At 35.7% G+C, this 16,198-nt stretch overlaps 1 protein-coding gene across 1 annotated transcript in view; it reads left to right on the top strand.

Annotated features, from left to right (window-relative positions):
- The window catches only part of TACR3 (tachykinin receptor 3), a gene marked incomplete at both ends in the record, with an annotated part of 74,190 nt that overhangs the window by 38,317 nt on the left and 19,675 nt on the right, over positions 1-16,198 (top strand). The gene's annotated exons all lie outside the window — the stretch shown is intronic.

The raw sequence follows: 16,198 nt of genomic DNA, 5'->3' as shown, positions 1-16,198 counted from the left end.
GTGTTACTTCCAATTTTTTTAAATTTAGCCTAAAAGCCTCTTAATCTTGGAAAGTATCCATTAAAACAAGGTGAATCAATAGTATGATAGCACATTTCCTTCTCTGTGTTTTAATATTTACATCACATTTTATGCTATTAATCTCATTTTTTTCCTAGCAATTGTCTTCCTTTAGCTACCCAGCTGTAGCAAATAAAGTAACACGACATGTGCACATTTTTCTAAAAGAGAGCTCGCTATGCAATGTCAGCAGTGGCAGACGTTCAGATTAATTGAGAATCTGCTGAAATGCTGGCTTTGTGAATAAACTAGAAGTTTTGTGTCTGACAATTTCCCCATAACCAATTATTTTATCTTTGTGTACTTAACTTTCCTGCAATAAAAAAAATGATGTTATCTATATGACTTAGACTTCAAATACTAATACATTATGTAAATGTACAAACTAGTATATAATTCAGTGTGATTTTCCTATCTTTGTGTCTCTCCCTCATTTCTGTGCCTTCATGACACATTTCCACTTATTTTCATGCATCCTTCCCCAAAATTTGGTATAATAGTATTATTATTCATATTATTAATCATAAAACCATATACCCCTTTTAAAATTTTTGTATTTTAAGAAGTACATATCTTCTCATATTTTTCCCTTTAAAATGTATAGTATAGGCATACATTTTATATGTATGTATGTGTATATATATACATACACTTAAAGTTTATACAGGTATAAAACCAGTATTTTAGTAGTAGATTTTCTAGGGAAATGAAAATCAAGGACTATAAAATATATTTTTAAGTTTTTGTCATGTATCACAAAATATCTCCCCCATAAAGAAAAATAAATATTATAAGCACTTTTATATAGATGTTCATGATAATTTAGCAACTATATTTTATTCATATATTTTGAGAACAGTTTTGCTCTGGCTGATGAATCAATGAACATCATTAGAAAATATCTCCTTTTTTTATTTTGGGAAATACATAAATATTCCCTCAGAATATGATGAAAATTTATATGAATTGGGTCTTTGAAAACCGTGATATCTTCAAGAAAAAGAACTAAGACCAAAACAAAGTCAAAAAATACCTGAAATTTATGATAGATAGGAATAATATCGCCTTGAAATACTTTTAATTGAAATAGCGAAGCTTAAAGAAACCAATAGCTGCTACATCTCAGTAACTTCTACCCCCTTGGGGCTACAACTCCAGTCAGGAGTGCCTCCTACACCCGACCTTTGCACTGAATGCAGATGCCATTTGGATGCAATCTTTTGATTAAATCTTCTCCCTCTCTCTATGGATGGCAGTGGATAGCAATCATTTTGAAAAGCCTAGAAAAGTTTCTGTGTATTTCTTTCTGCTTTGCCAAAGGTTCTCAAGAAGAGGAAGTGTTTACTCTTTTTTGAAAAGATAGCACTTTCAGGAGAAATGTCTGCAGCCCTTCAGCGCTTGGCAATCACCTGAGAAGATTTCTCTGTGGATTATTTATTAAATAGTGCTCATTCTGCAATCACAGGTGCAGAGAAAATTGGGATTAGGTTCAGAAACCGTGGAATTCTCACAGGAAAATCAAGCTTAGCATACGAAATCTGTAACAAGTGCTACAAAATCAATATGCAGAAATCTGTTGCATTTCTACACACTGATAACAAACTATCAGAAAGAGAAATAAACAAAATAAATCCCATTTACGACCACATCAAAAAGAAGAACATACCTACGAATAAATTTAACCAAGGAGGTGAAAGACCTGCACACTGAAACTATAAGACACTGAAGAAAGAAATTGAAGACACAAATAAATGGAAAGATACTCCATTCTCATGTATTGGAAGAATTAATATGTTAAAATGCCCATAGTACCCAAAGCAATCTACAGATTCGATCCAATTCCTATCAAAATTTCAAGAGCATTTTTTACAGAATAGAACATATAATCCTAAAATGTGTATGGAACCACACACACACACACACACACACACACACACACATAGCCAAAGGAATCTTGAGAAAGAAAAACATACCTGAAGGTATCATACGTCTGATTTCAAACTATATTATAAACCTATATTAATTAAAACGGTATGGTATTAGCATAAAACAGACACATCAATCAATGGAATAGAAATGACAGCCTAGAAATAAACTCACATAAATATGATCAATTATTTTACAACAAAGGAGCCAAGAATATAAAATGAGAGAAGGAAGGGTAGCGTGTTCAATAAATGACGTTGGGAAAACTAGACAGCTATATAGGAAAGAATGAAACCGGACCACTGTCTTAAAATCCTGAATACTTCAGGACACACAAACACACAAATGCACAGATGAGAAGGGTATCATTTATTATAGGTTTTACAAAATCACCATATGGATAGATGAGATTGAGTGAAACTCTTCTACTGGCTTTATGTGTGTTTATTATTTAAAACTTAGATTTATCTGAAGTTTATACAAGTTGTGAAATGGGATAACTGTTTTATTTTCTAGATTCTCTTCTATTGTATAATATTGTAATTCTATCCCCTTCACTTATTTCATCCATCCCACTACCCGCCTTCACTGACTGCCTTCCACATATATATTACTTAATTCTCACAATATTTATGTGACTTTTTCTTGCTTTATAGAAAAATGAAACTGAGTCTCAAACTTATGCATAACCCATCTTTTCCAACACTAACTTAAAATGTCACAATTTTCATATCCTAAACTCTTAAATATGTTTGAAACTCAGTCGACTTTCTATTCTCTTCTATCTGGCTGTTCATGCATTATCACCACATAGGTTAAATTAATGAAACAATGTATCTTAATGTCTGACAGGGCAACTCTCCACTCCATTTATCTTTTTTCTTCCCAGAATTTTCCTAGCTGTTCTTACATGTGTATTTTTCCATAAAAATTTGATAAAATCATTTTGTTTCATTAAAAATGATTTTTGGTTTTGGAATTAGATAACACTAATTAACTTTGAGAGAACTGGACCATAAATAGTCAGTAAGGGAAAAATGGAATGGGTTGATGAATGGATAAACCAATGATATTCTTTCACGTTACTTGAGACAATCGAATGTAATGACTGGGAGCAGAGACTCTTTGTGCCAAGTTCAGATACTGACTCTGGCACCTGTCTTGAGCTGTATAAACTATCTGAGCCAAAGAGAGGTTACAACCCCTATAAAATGAAGGAAAAATAATAATAAGGCATACCCATGTGGTTGTATAGAGATTAAATGAGGCCATGAATGTTAAATACTCCAAAAAGTGCCTAGCACATAGAACTGTTCTCAGTAAATGATACCTGTTAATGTGGGTACTTTACTGTGAATATATAGTACCAGTATTGTAATGATCAGAAAGCATCACATGGTAGCAAAGTAAAGAGGTATAAAAATTGGCCATTTATCTTTTTAAACATAGTATTGACCTACATTGTGTTTGTGTGTGCTCTTATTCCCCTTCACTTAATTCATCCATCTCCCTATCCACCTTCATTGACTTCCTCCCGCATATATATCACTTAATTCTCACAATATTTATATGACTTTTTTTTTGCTTTATAGAAAAATGACACTGAGTCTCAAACTTATAAAACTAATAAGTGGCAAAACTTGGACCTGAATCCTCAACAGAAGTTTTTTAGGGCTGTGTTCTTTTAGAGAACTACTTAATTCAAAGAACCAGGTTTCAGAATGATACTTTGTCTGAGTATTATCTGTATTATACAAGGTACATTCTTACATACTGTCTGTACTGAGCTTCATAGTTTCCCTGAGGTAGTAGGCCTGGTGGAAGGTGTTTTCTTTAATTTAACAAATCAGGAATCTGATGTTCCAGGAGGTTGAAAGTGACCCAAACAGCTGAGAACTGTGTACATGAGCCCATTCAGTACTATGGAATGCAAGATGACCATTCCTTCCATCATATTCAACTGCAAAGAACTGGCAGCTACCCTTAGCTAATCTTTTGTGCTTTAAAAATTTTGCCTGGTCATTCCGTTACACATCCTGATTTACCCTAGTCTAGTGTTGTCCAACAGAAGTTTCTGCAATGATGGAAATGTCTGTGTCTCGACCACCCAATGTCATAGTCATTAGCCACATGTAACCAACAAATGAACACCAAGTACAGCCACTATACCAAGAAATGAAAATTATTTTATTAAGGTAGATTGAAATTTAAATGTCACATCAGGATAGTGACTACCATATTTTTACCAGTGCTACTCTAAAAAGGCATAATAAGCCAACTAGTTATTTTGCAACCAGTGTTTACTCTCATTTACTGTGATAATGTAGTAAGAACTGAAGAAAATTTGTAATTCTATCATTAAGTGCTTAAAATACTAAGATTCCTTTACTTTAACATTGTGCTCAGAATTCTGGTATTTGAAGTGTTTTTTCTCTATTCTTGATTCTTATTTTGTGTTGTGTGTATTTTAACTGTATTGTGTCACATATATATTTATTTTGGCTACTAAGTTTCTTGAGCCACAAGTAAAGATTTCTTTGTAAGAAAAGGCCCATTATGACTTCCTTAAATTTCTGACATCATGCCCAACACAAACATATGTAACATATTTGTACAGCGTTAATGGGAAAAACTAAACAAAACAAAACATGAACTGTGGAGTCAGATAGTCTGGTTTGATTCCTGGATTATTGGCTACTGGTTATCTCACCCTTAGTCTCTCACCCTCCATATCTCATTTATAAAATACCAAAATACTACTTCTTTTCTTGAAACTTTTTGATAAGGGCTAATCAAGATAATGTATGTATTAAAGTATCTGGTTCCTAATGCTCATAAATATGCAATTCCAGTCTACATTTACTTTCATTGATTTGTGAGACAAAAATAAACCTAATTATGATCTCTAATAAAAATAATGCTCATGATAGCTTTATAAAAGCAACAGCATTTATTGTTCTTGTTATATGTCAGACACTTGATTTAGGTGCTTTAAGTAGATGAGCCAATTGAATTCCGACAACCACATGAGGAAGATACTATTATTATTTCATTTTACAGATAAAGAAGCAGTCAATAGATGGGGTATAGAATTGCCTGGTCTACTGAGTGATAAAGTCAAGATTTGAACCCTGCAAATCTGATTCTAGAGAATGTGTTCCTATTTTTTTTTAAGATTTATTTATTTATTTTAGAGAGAGAAAGAGAAAGTACACATGCGCGCGTGTGCGCGCGTGCACACACACACACACACACACACACACACACACACGGGGGTGAGGGAAAGAGGAAGAGAGAGAATCTCAAACAAATTCCCCTGCTGAGTGCAGAGCCTGATGCAGGCCTTGATCTCATGACCCACAGATTATGACCTGAGCCAAAGTCAGGAGTCAGACACTTAACCAACTGAGCCACGCAGTTACCCCTAGAGAACATGTTCTTAACTTCTCTATTATACTGATTATTTCCATACTTTGCTCCAAGTATGGGGGCTGTAAATAAGATAAAAGAATTCTTCATTTATTTTTTGATTTGTTTAGTTACCAGTAGTATAATTGAATTATAGTATTGTATTATTTAGTGATCCATTCTGAATTAAAAGGCTTTTGCAGATTAAACTAACCAAAATACATAACATTGTTTTTAAAGAATAAGTATTTCCCAGTACTAGCAGTCAACTTAAAATTTATTCCCAGTGCCAGAAATCAACTTAAAAATTAATTCTTAGGAAACAATCCATCGGTAAACTAAGACTGCATGCATTTACCAAACTGAAGAAGCATATATTTTAGATATGCAAAAATGTGCACTAAGAATGTGTTGCTGATCGTTGAAAATTGTAAATCAGCTCAATATATGGCATTATTTTGTTTTTTGTTCAGATCAATTTTTAACATTCTGAAGCTCCTTTTAATACATAAAAAATAAAAACAATAGGCTCCCCCAACAAACTGCCCTTAGTTAATATAACACCCTAAAGCATACTGATATTAACTAATGGTTTTGCAGCAACTAAAACAATTTCACAATAATTACACTGCCATTGCCAAATATCAGTAGACAAATATAAGTACAACTCTTTCTTATATTTGGAGAAAATCTAGATTTCTTTTTTTTTAAATTAACATATAATGTATTATTAGCCCCAGGGGTACAGGTCTGTGAATCACCAGGTTTACACACTTCACAGCACTCACCATAGCACATACCCTCCCCAAGGTCCATAACCCAATCACCCTCTCCCTACTCCCTTCCCCTAGCAACCCTCAGTTTGTTTTGTGAGATTAAGAGTCTCTTATGGTTTGTCTCCCTCCCGATCCCATCTTGTTTCATTTATTCTTTTCCTACCCCCAAGCCCCCCATGTTGCTTCTCGACTTCCTCATATCAGGGAAATCATATGATAGTTGTCTTTCTCTGGAAAATCTAGATTTCTAAAGCCAAATAAGCACAACATTTTGTCTGTGCCAGAAAGCAAGATGAAAAGAGAGGGAGAAAGAGAAGGATTAAAGCAAGGAAAGAAAACTAGGAAGGAGAGTGATAGACATGATATGTAACAAAAAAGATGAAAGGCTTTTTAACGCAGAGGAAGGAGACCTGGGATTGAAGACAGGTGAGTGCTAGACCTGGTATTTTTCAGCATTCTCTTCTTTGATTCACCACTTTTCTCTGGGCTCATTGTCTTATTTGTAAAATGAGAAGATTGAGATATATCATCTCTAAATTCTCTTCCAGCTATAAATAACCATGATTGCAATTCATAAATTATTTATTCAATATCTAGTATATACAGGCATTGTGCACAAGTGGTTTTATTTAACCTTACAGAATCCTATAAAAAAGGTTATATTTCAGGTCAGAAATATTAGTGGCCCAAGCTCACTGGAAATTTTCCAATGGGTTCTGTGCAGCTGACTTTGCTTACACACCAAAGTTTTTCCTCATATCTCTGACCCCACTCAAACAACCAAAGCCACACATATTATATTATTATCCTCAAGTGATGTGTCATGCAGGGATACAGATGGAAAGACCCACACTTAAGCTCAGTTCAGTATGGAGTTCCCTGCACTCAAAAATAAAATTATTCTTCTTCAAATTTGTAACACTTCAGTCCCTACATTTCTTTCTCTCTGATCTCAGCCACCTTCCACCTCCTATCCCCAGCCCTATCTAGTTGGAAGGAAGAAAAATTACGTGCTTTGACATATGCTTAGGCAAGTATTTCATGGGAATAGTAATGGGACAGAACACAGGAAGGAAAATCACAGGAAACATTAATACTTAAGAGTATCAACGTATGCTTATAGTGCAAGGTAGTGTTTTTTATATGCAGTAGTTCTATTTCCATTACTTATATAAATATGTATTCATATAAAATATACATATGCATATACATATACTCTATGCACTGCAGTAGTGTAATAGATGATGAGGCAAAGAAGTAATAATGGCACCTGAAGTTAGCTCAAGATCTATGATGAAAAAATTTTCTAATTCCATAACCTTTATAACACACAATCTCTACATCATTTTACTTTACCTTCATAATACTGCTCCAGGATAGATAGGAAAGTTTCTTTTGTCGTACTTAAGAGCAGCATAAGCAAGAGAGTCAGCATTAGAGAAGGTAAAGGTGAAATAGAAAAAGATCAATGTGAAAAACTTAAAATAATCATCAGAGTTCAGTGACTGATTAGATATGAAGACAGAGAGAGGAAATTAAAAGTTCTATTTAAAGACTCAATTGCTGAGAAAACTGAGACAAGCTAGTGACAAGAAATTTGCCCGTGAGCAAATCCCACAATTTAGAGTGAAGATGAACTCACTTTTGGAAGAACCCAGCAAGGTGGACATGGTCCACATGCAGCTGGAGGTGTGTTCCAGCAGAGGGAACGCTTACTCGTGCTAAGGACGATGACAGCTTGTGTTACAACTGTGGGAAATGTCTCACACTTCTGTAATCTAAGAGCACCAGTTTTGATCAATCTATTCTATGCTGTGATTAGAAATGTTCATAAGCAGAACATTCTACCCCACCCTCTGAAGGGCATAATAATTGTGAATATGGGTGCACCACCTACTGAGTATCATGAGCCCGAATTCCTCTGCTCCTGTCCCTTTCTTCCTCCTATTCTCCACAGCACCAACCTCCCGAAGCCTATCAGAGGAGCGGAGAAAAATCATTTTGCCAGCACTTCCTGCTTCTATTTATATTTTTCATTATTTCCATTTTTTATTATTTCCAATTCTGTTAAATAAGGTCTTTCAACCCATGCAGAAATTTCCACTGCTAGCATTGCTCCTCTTTACTAGAGGTAATCAGTTAATAACAGGTTAGTAAAACATTCTTTGAAACAGGTGAATGGCTAACTGACCATTTATGCAGCCATTTTTGTGCTCTCAAAAGTAAGAGAGTGAGTATCACCTCTCTTTTTCTACTCCTATTTAATTTTGCATCATAATCATACAGTATTAATAATAATGTGTAGTCTTCTGCTTGTGAAGTCACCTGATGTGACTTGGTAAAAGCCAAGATCATGAAAGGGAAGAACCAGTTCTTGGAATTTAGACTTCCTGAGTTCCACAATGGAACTCTGCCCCTCATCCCAATACACACAGGAAATATTTTTAGTCTAAATTTGTGGAATAAAGTGCATGTCTTCAGGACTATATTATTATTCTCAGCACTAGAAATGAAGACTAATGATCTATTGCCGAATGAGTTAAACTGTTTTTGAAAATTTTTCATATTTCATTAAATAAAAATATTTCTTATCCTTGCCACAAGTAAAATAATACGCAGGACTCTCCCTGTTATACAGATTCTTGATTCAGTATTCCAGTAAGTTAAAAACTCTAGTCAGTAAAACGAGTTTATATGCATGCATATCATGGTCATTATACAATTCCAAATTCCTTTAACGTCAAACTATGTTGGAAAAAAAAAAAAAAAGCCTCCTTTCTTTCATAAAGAACAAAAACACCTCAGTGTTTTGTAGGACTAACTTTATCAATATCAAATATAAATTTCCTGACCATGTACAATAATTAATAGAGAGGTTAGGTTAACAGAATGATAGATTGCAGAGGGTATACTCTTCGGCTTATGTAGTGCATATCCCCATAGAAGGTCTGCCGTCCTAGCAAACGTTTCCACAAACCTCCCATTCTGCCCATGCCCTCAGCTGGCAACATCAGCTGTGAAGCTTTTCCTAAAAAGAAAACTCCTTTCCAAAAACCCAAAGAATACATGAAGAACAGGCATTTCTTTCTTAGTGTCCTTTTGGTTGACAGCTAGGAGACAGGAGCCGACAGAATCAAGGGCTTTCTCCGCTGGAGGTAAAAGGAAGAAATACCAGATTCCACGAGCCATTTCAGCCCTAGGAGCAGCTATGCGAACTGCGCATGTCTCAGGCTCACCGTGCATCTATCTAGGTTAGGCAACAGAATACAAATATCAGTTGTATTTCATAATACCTGCCACAAATGATTTAGAAGTGGTGAGGGGATGGGGGGAGAAAGGTGGAAAGAAAATATATGAGGTTGTTAGAGAAACCAGAGCAAACAACCAAGACTAAGTGACTTAAAAACAGAAATTTATTTTCCCCAAGTTCTGGAGGCTTAGAAGATCAAGGTGTCGGCAGGGTTGGTTTCTTTAAGATTTCTGTCCCTGGCTTGTAGATGACCACCTTCCTCCCGTGTGTTCATGTGACTTCCCTTTGAATATAAGGGCAGCGGTCACATTAAAGTAGGGTCTACTCATAGGACCTTCACTGTATCTTATTTAGCTCCTTTTTTTTAATAGTCTGTTAACTTGTTTATTCTTGATTTTTATTTTTTTTTATTTTTCATTTTTTAAAATTTTTTCTCACCATAACACATACCTTCCCAAACTTTTTAAAGTCCCTGTTTCCAAATACAGTCCCATTTGGGACTAGATTAGAACCTGAACATATGAATTTGAGAGAGGGGGGAACAATTCAACCCATAACAAAGATGCCATTCATAATTTTTAGAAAGGAACCCTCTGATAAAGTGACTTCAGCGTCCTGGCTGTTTGCTGGCACCAAGGAGTATTTTTGCTGTTATAAAGATGCAAGTTCCTCAACAAGGGACAGAGAGTACACTAAATGAGGCTAGGGTATGCTCCTCTCCACTTCATTCCAACAGGCTTATCTTGGGCTAAAAAAAAATTGAAACGATTTTTCTGTTTGTTTGACTTAAATGTTTTATTCTTTTTCATCCCTAGTTGGCAATTTGCTCATGAGAGCCTTTAGTACTTCCCCGTTCTCCTCCAGTCCACTTTTTACATTCCTGCCCTCAAAAAAACAGTTCCTTTTAAAACGATTTCACCTTCCCATCATTACATAATCTTTCTGTTAAAGTGCCTGGCATGATGCCCAAGCCCCCCAGCACAGCGTTCTGTGAGTGACTCTTACTCCCTGTGTGTTTAATGACAGCCCGTTCCCAGGACTCTCCGTTTTCATTTACCATTAGTTATGTGACCTGGTTTTTAACTAACTTCATATGTATCATTTTTTTTCATATGTCCTGAATGAAAAATGTTAAGTTTTCTGGAGGACTTTGTAGATTAGTTGAAAGGGAGAATTTGCCTCTTAGAACACAGAACCCCTTTAGCATGTCTTCTTAAGTCAGCAGCCAGGTAATTGTGTCCGTCTCGCTCCCTCTTCATCTTCTCCCTCCCCACCTTTCCTTCTTGCAGCCCCTCCTTGTTTCATTTCTCTGCTCCACAAAGACCATGCACCCACAATTTTCAAGGACAAATTTAGTACTCTTCCTTTAATTCAGATAGTCCCAAACCTGCAAATTCCCGTCTACATCCATTACCCTTCTAAACAAACAACATATCCTTCCCCGTGGAAGAGATTTTTCTCTTTTCCACGTCCGATGATTACAAACAGAAAAAAAATTTTGTTGTTGCTGTTGAAGTTGTTGTCTTCTGTCACACTGTTGCAGAGACCCTTTATGCACGTGATTCTAATTATTTGCTCTAAGTCTTTTTCAGATGTCTTTGTACTCCCTTTTTAATTTTTATTTCCTTTCTGAAAAGATTTCAGAGAGACTTGGCTACTTTGCTTAGGTGGTTAATCCTAAAGGGCTATAATTCTCTGTACTTCTATATGCTTTCCTCAGTGTATTTCCAAATTTATGTATTTTTCAAATCATTTGTATTCCTTCCAAACCTGTCTAATTTGTTTTTATTCAGAAATATTTAGACCTAGAGAAATAATACATTGTGAATACTTTTTACATTTTCATTCTCAGGTATTATCCTCAGATTATGTTTGCCTCGTTATTCCATCATTCTCTAACATGATCTGGCAGCATTATACAAATCTCTGAAATTGGAATTTCTAAAGCTTTTTGCCATAGCCATCTAAGTTCAGAGGAGAATAATGATTTTCACTGACAATTTAAAGGAACACAAACAAGCTTCACATATTAAATCTGTAAAGGAAAAGAACATCTTAACAAACTGAAAACAAGGGATAGAATTATAGTTGTATACCAAAAGGGAATACAAACTTTAGTATCAGTTAGAATAAACAACAGGTCCGTCAGCATTATCCATGCTGATTAAAAGGCAGAAGATCAAGTATGAGATAGTAATTTCCTTTATATTAACAGTGCCTCACCGAAAATTGAAAATGCATGATCGATGGCCATAAGCTCATATACCATGTTAATCCAGTTTGAACACCACAGACTGGTTTATTTTAAAACAAGCCTTCATGGAGAACTAGAAGACACTGTTTCATTCATTTCACTGTGAAAACAAACCAGGTCTCCATCATCACAACCCCAGTCTACGTTCTAGCCAGAAGATTTCTTGCGACATCTCAGAGAACATTTCATTGCCAGACCAGGCATTTCACTAGGAAGGACTCTGTAGAGAGAGCTCTAACTCCATTGCTGGGAGACAATAAATCAACTTGCATTTACTTGGGGATCACCTGTAATACATTGAGCGGGAGACCTCAGACCTTACAATTCCGTTTCTATTGTTCTCCTGTCTTCCTATAAGACATCTTAGAATTTAGGCAGCTTTGAGAAAATGATTCAAATGTAAAGGTCTTTACCCTCACTTTCCTCAAGTCCCATAGCCCAAAAGGGAAGCAGGGTTCAGGAACGTTTTTCTATAATGATTTCATTTTTTAGTGCACGTATGGCATACAAATGGCTGTTCTATTATATTCTGCGATGATAAGCCAAAAAATATCTTGCCACGAGCAAAAGGAACTATTTTCCAATATATGAAGTTGTTAATGTTTTTTTTAAGTTTTGGAAGAAAGTCATAGAATCCATATTTTTGGGTGATTGAACAACACAGATCAGATTCTCATCTCTCTGAATTGTGTTGCTTCACACATAATCATTCTTTTTTCATCCAGCTACAGTACCAGGTTATGTTAGTCTGCTGGGGAAAAAAGCTTCTAGTTGTTTGTTGTTGTTTTTTTTTTCCTTCTAGTTTAATTGATATTAATTTTAAGGAGAAAAGGGTGAATCTATTTATTTTTAATCCTTTTTCTAAGATAGTCATAGGTATGTTTATTCCAATTTGAAGACAGGTAGATCCAGCAAATGACTTTACAGCATTCCCATTAATTTTTGTCCTCCAATTCAATCTGATTTGAACTTCAATATGCATTTTAATTTAATTTTAGGAACTGTGGTTCCTTAAAGCTGATGAATGCCCTTCCTCAATGGCCTTAACAATGGTCCCTCTTGGGTCTTCTTGCCCCCACGCAACTGAGTTCCATGACTCCACAGCAACACATCGGTTCCACAGTCCAGAACGATTCCCAGCAAGGCACATCGTCTGCACACCTCATCAAGTTTCTACGGTCTTCCTCCAGTGACGGTGTTCTCATGTTCTTCATCTATGCCCTACCTGTGTCCTGGATCCTTGGCACCTCCTTCTCAAGAGTATGCTTCCATCACTTAAACCATCTTCCACTTCACTACAATTCCCCTCAAAAGGCAGACATACTCACATCGCTTTCACCTTGAGTTGTTTATACTTGCATTTTCCTCTTGTTTACCAATTGTTTACTCCTCTGTTAAATTTTTTGGGGTTCCAACATACCATTCTTCTGAAACTATCTTTGCAAAATTTACTTTTGCATTCTTTGTTGCTAAAATCATTGGAGATACTCAGTCCCTGACCAGATTGGAGCAATAGATATCTTCTGATCCCTCTCCATTTGAGAGGTCTCTCCTATGGTATTTATCTCTATTCTCCCCTCAGGCAATTCCTCTTCAGTATCTCTTTCTGACTCTTTTTCCTCTAACTACCACTAAAATGTTACTCTTGACCCCAGAGGCCCATTCTTCATATTTTCATAGCTTTCATATAGGGTTTTATTTGGATAATTTCATCTACATCAACACCCTTGAAAATGACTTCCAAATCTACATTTATATTATGCCCATTTCTAGACTTTTCTTCTGAGGTCCAGGCTCTAAGCTCCACATTAAAATTCTATTCATCTCTCACCCCAGCCAGAATATAATAAACACTTCAAAATAAGTGGTCAAAATGATATAATCATCTTTATTCCTGAAATTCTTTTTCCCCATTTCATAACTGAATAGCAGTTATCAAAACAAACAAACGCAAAAACAACAAAAACTGGGTTTAATCTGTTATATCTCCCCTTCACCGACTGAAATCCAGTCAGTAACAGGGTTCTTCAAATGAACTCTGAAAGCACTCAAATAGATTCCCTTCTTTCATAAGCTCCTGCTCTACTCCTACTTAGATCTACATATTTTCTCACCTAGATAATATCCTTGTCTACTAAGGATCCTCCTGCCTCCATTAAATCTCACTCAAATAAAATCCATTCTACACTGTCTTCTAAGTGACCTCTCTTAAGATCTGAATCTCTTAATACCTTCCCTAAAATCCTGTACTGGCTTCTCTGGCCTCTAAATTGCACCTACCCCTCCCTAAGCTCACTTTCATCTCTTTCTCCCAACTTCTCTGTCATGTATCCTGTATTATACACTACTTCCTAGTCGATCAAACCATGTGTAGTATTAGAGTGAGATATAAGTTTTGCATATTTTATTTTCTGTCACTAAGACACTCTTCACCCCTGCTCTTCACCCCTTTTCTGCTCCTCTCAATTGGCTATTTCCTGCCTCTTTCCTACGTCCATCCCCCGTTTGCCTTCAGACACCTGCAATAGCACATGGAAAACTCTAGCATGCAACTCACTACCTTATATAGAAAACGTCTACCTGCTCAACTTGCTTAACTCTCTCTTCCAACAAACTACAAAGCTTAAGAGCAGGGTTCGTGTCCCAATCACCTTTAGATATTCCACAATTTAGAGTGTCTAGCATAATTCAGGAACTCTATAAATGCTTTTCAAATGAATAAATGAATCTGTTTCCTTGGATTATTTTTTTCTGATGACCAAATGCCCTTGAAGGAAGACTGAAAAACAGTGAGAATTTGATTCTTCTAAATTCATAGACACTGATTTTTTTTTCAGTACATTGCATTATTTTTCACTCCTCATTTTTCTTCTTTACCTGTAAACTTCATTGGTGTCTTGAGGTACATTTTTTCTCCTAATTGCCTTTACTCCTGGATGACTGATGAACACAATTTCTTTTCAAGTGGGGATGTATCACAGTTAAATTCTTCTATTCCTCTCTTTAAATGAGTCATTACTCTAAAAATTATTTTCATATGTGAAAGGTTATACTTAATGTGGAGGACAGAATACTTCAAAATGAATCAAATTTTGCTGTTTTTTGCTTGCTTATTTGTCTTAAACCATAACTCAAATGAATCACAGTCTTCTAACGTTTATGACTGAAATATTAAAAGATCATGATTCATTTTGGCTTTCCAAATCGGGTTTTAATTTTTGATAAGACACTGCACACTGATTTTCATGTTTTGTGAGTTGCTAACAAGAATTGACTCTAGCCAAAAATGGCAGTTAATGGGAACTCAACACTTCAGTGATTTGCTAATTTAAAGGTTCTAATAAAATTATTTCTCTCTTCTAGTAGTGATAGAAAAAAAATGTCTTGTTATAGGAGTATAATTTTAGAAAGTGATAGGAGATACTGACAAAATGAATCAAGTATTATCAAATAATTATTATCAATATTCACATAATCATAATTGAAATGAAATCTAGTGCTTTGTATTGATTTCAGGTATTGACATAAGATTTTCATTTGTAGTAGCTTTGATAAATCTCCTGAGAGCCTGCATCTTTTAATTCATTATAACCAACTTTTCCTGTAACTGTTTTAACATATTTATCATAGTTATTTAAAGACCTTATCTGCTAACTGCAGAACCTATTGATTCATCTTTTTCGTGATTATGAATTACTTTTTATATGTGCATCATAATAATTTTTCGTTATGTACTGGATATTGTGAGATATGGTGTTAAGATTCTATATGCTATTACCTTCATCTGAAAACTGCTCTGCTTTCCCATAGCAGGCAGTAAAATCACTGGTGGGAACATTCAAATTTGTGGAAGCTGGTTTTATATTTTGTTAGAGTAAACCTATTTTAACTTTCCCCTTCATTTTAGGGTTATTCTCTTAATCGTGGGCAGAGTCTTTACTCCAAAGGCATACCTCTTCTGGGAAAACTCAAGGTGTTTACTGAGACCCTCTAGTTTGGTGAGACTCAAACTCTAAAACTCTGTCTCTTCTGTTAGAAGTGGCTGCTAGGGTGCCTGGGTGGCTCAGTGGGTTAAGCTTCTGCCTTCAGCTCAGGCCATGATCTCAGGGTCCTGGGATCGAGTCCCGCATCGGGCTCTCTGCTCAGCAGGGAGCCTGCTTCCTCCTCTGTCTCTCTCTCTCTCTCTCTGCCTGCTTCTCTGCCTACTTGTGATCTCTCTGTGTCAAATAAATAAATAAAATACGTCAAAAAAAAAAGAAAATGAATTTAAAAAAAGAAGAAAAAAGTGGCTGCTAAAATCTCCCCACTCTTGCAGCTTTCAGCTATTGTTCACCTTCCGAGTTGCTCATACGCTTAGTTCTGTGCATGTGCACTGCAGGGCAGCCAAGGACTTGAGAGAAGTTTATATATATAAATATAGTAGTCTCACCCGGGTTATATAGCTCCAGGTGCACCCTCCTTTTGATCAGTCTCGAATGCAATAAAACAGTTTTGTTGTTGTTACCATTGTTTATGTTTTTTCTC

Source organism: Martes martes (genome assembly GCF_963455335.1).
Source record: "Martes martes genome assembly, chromosome: 2".
NCBI classification, from domain to species: Eukaryota; Metazoa; Chordata; class Mammalia; order Carnivora; family Mustelidae; genus Martes; species Martes martes.
This window is presented reverse-complemented; position numbering and strand designations above follow the sequence as displayed.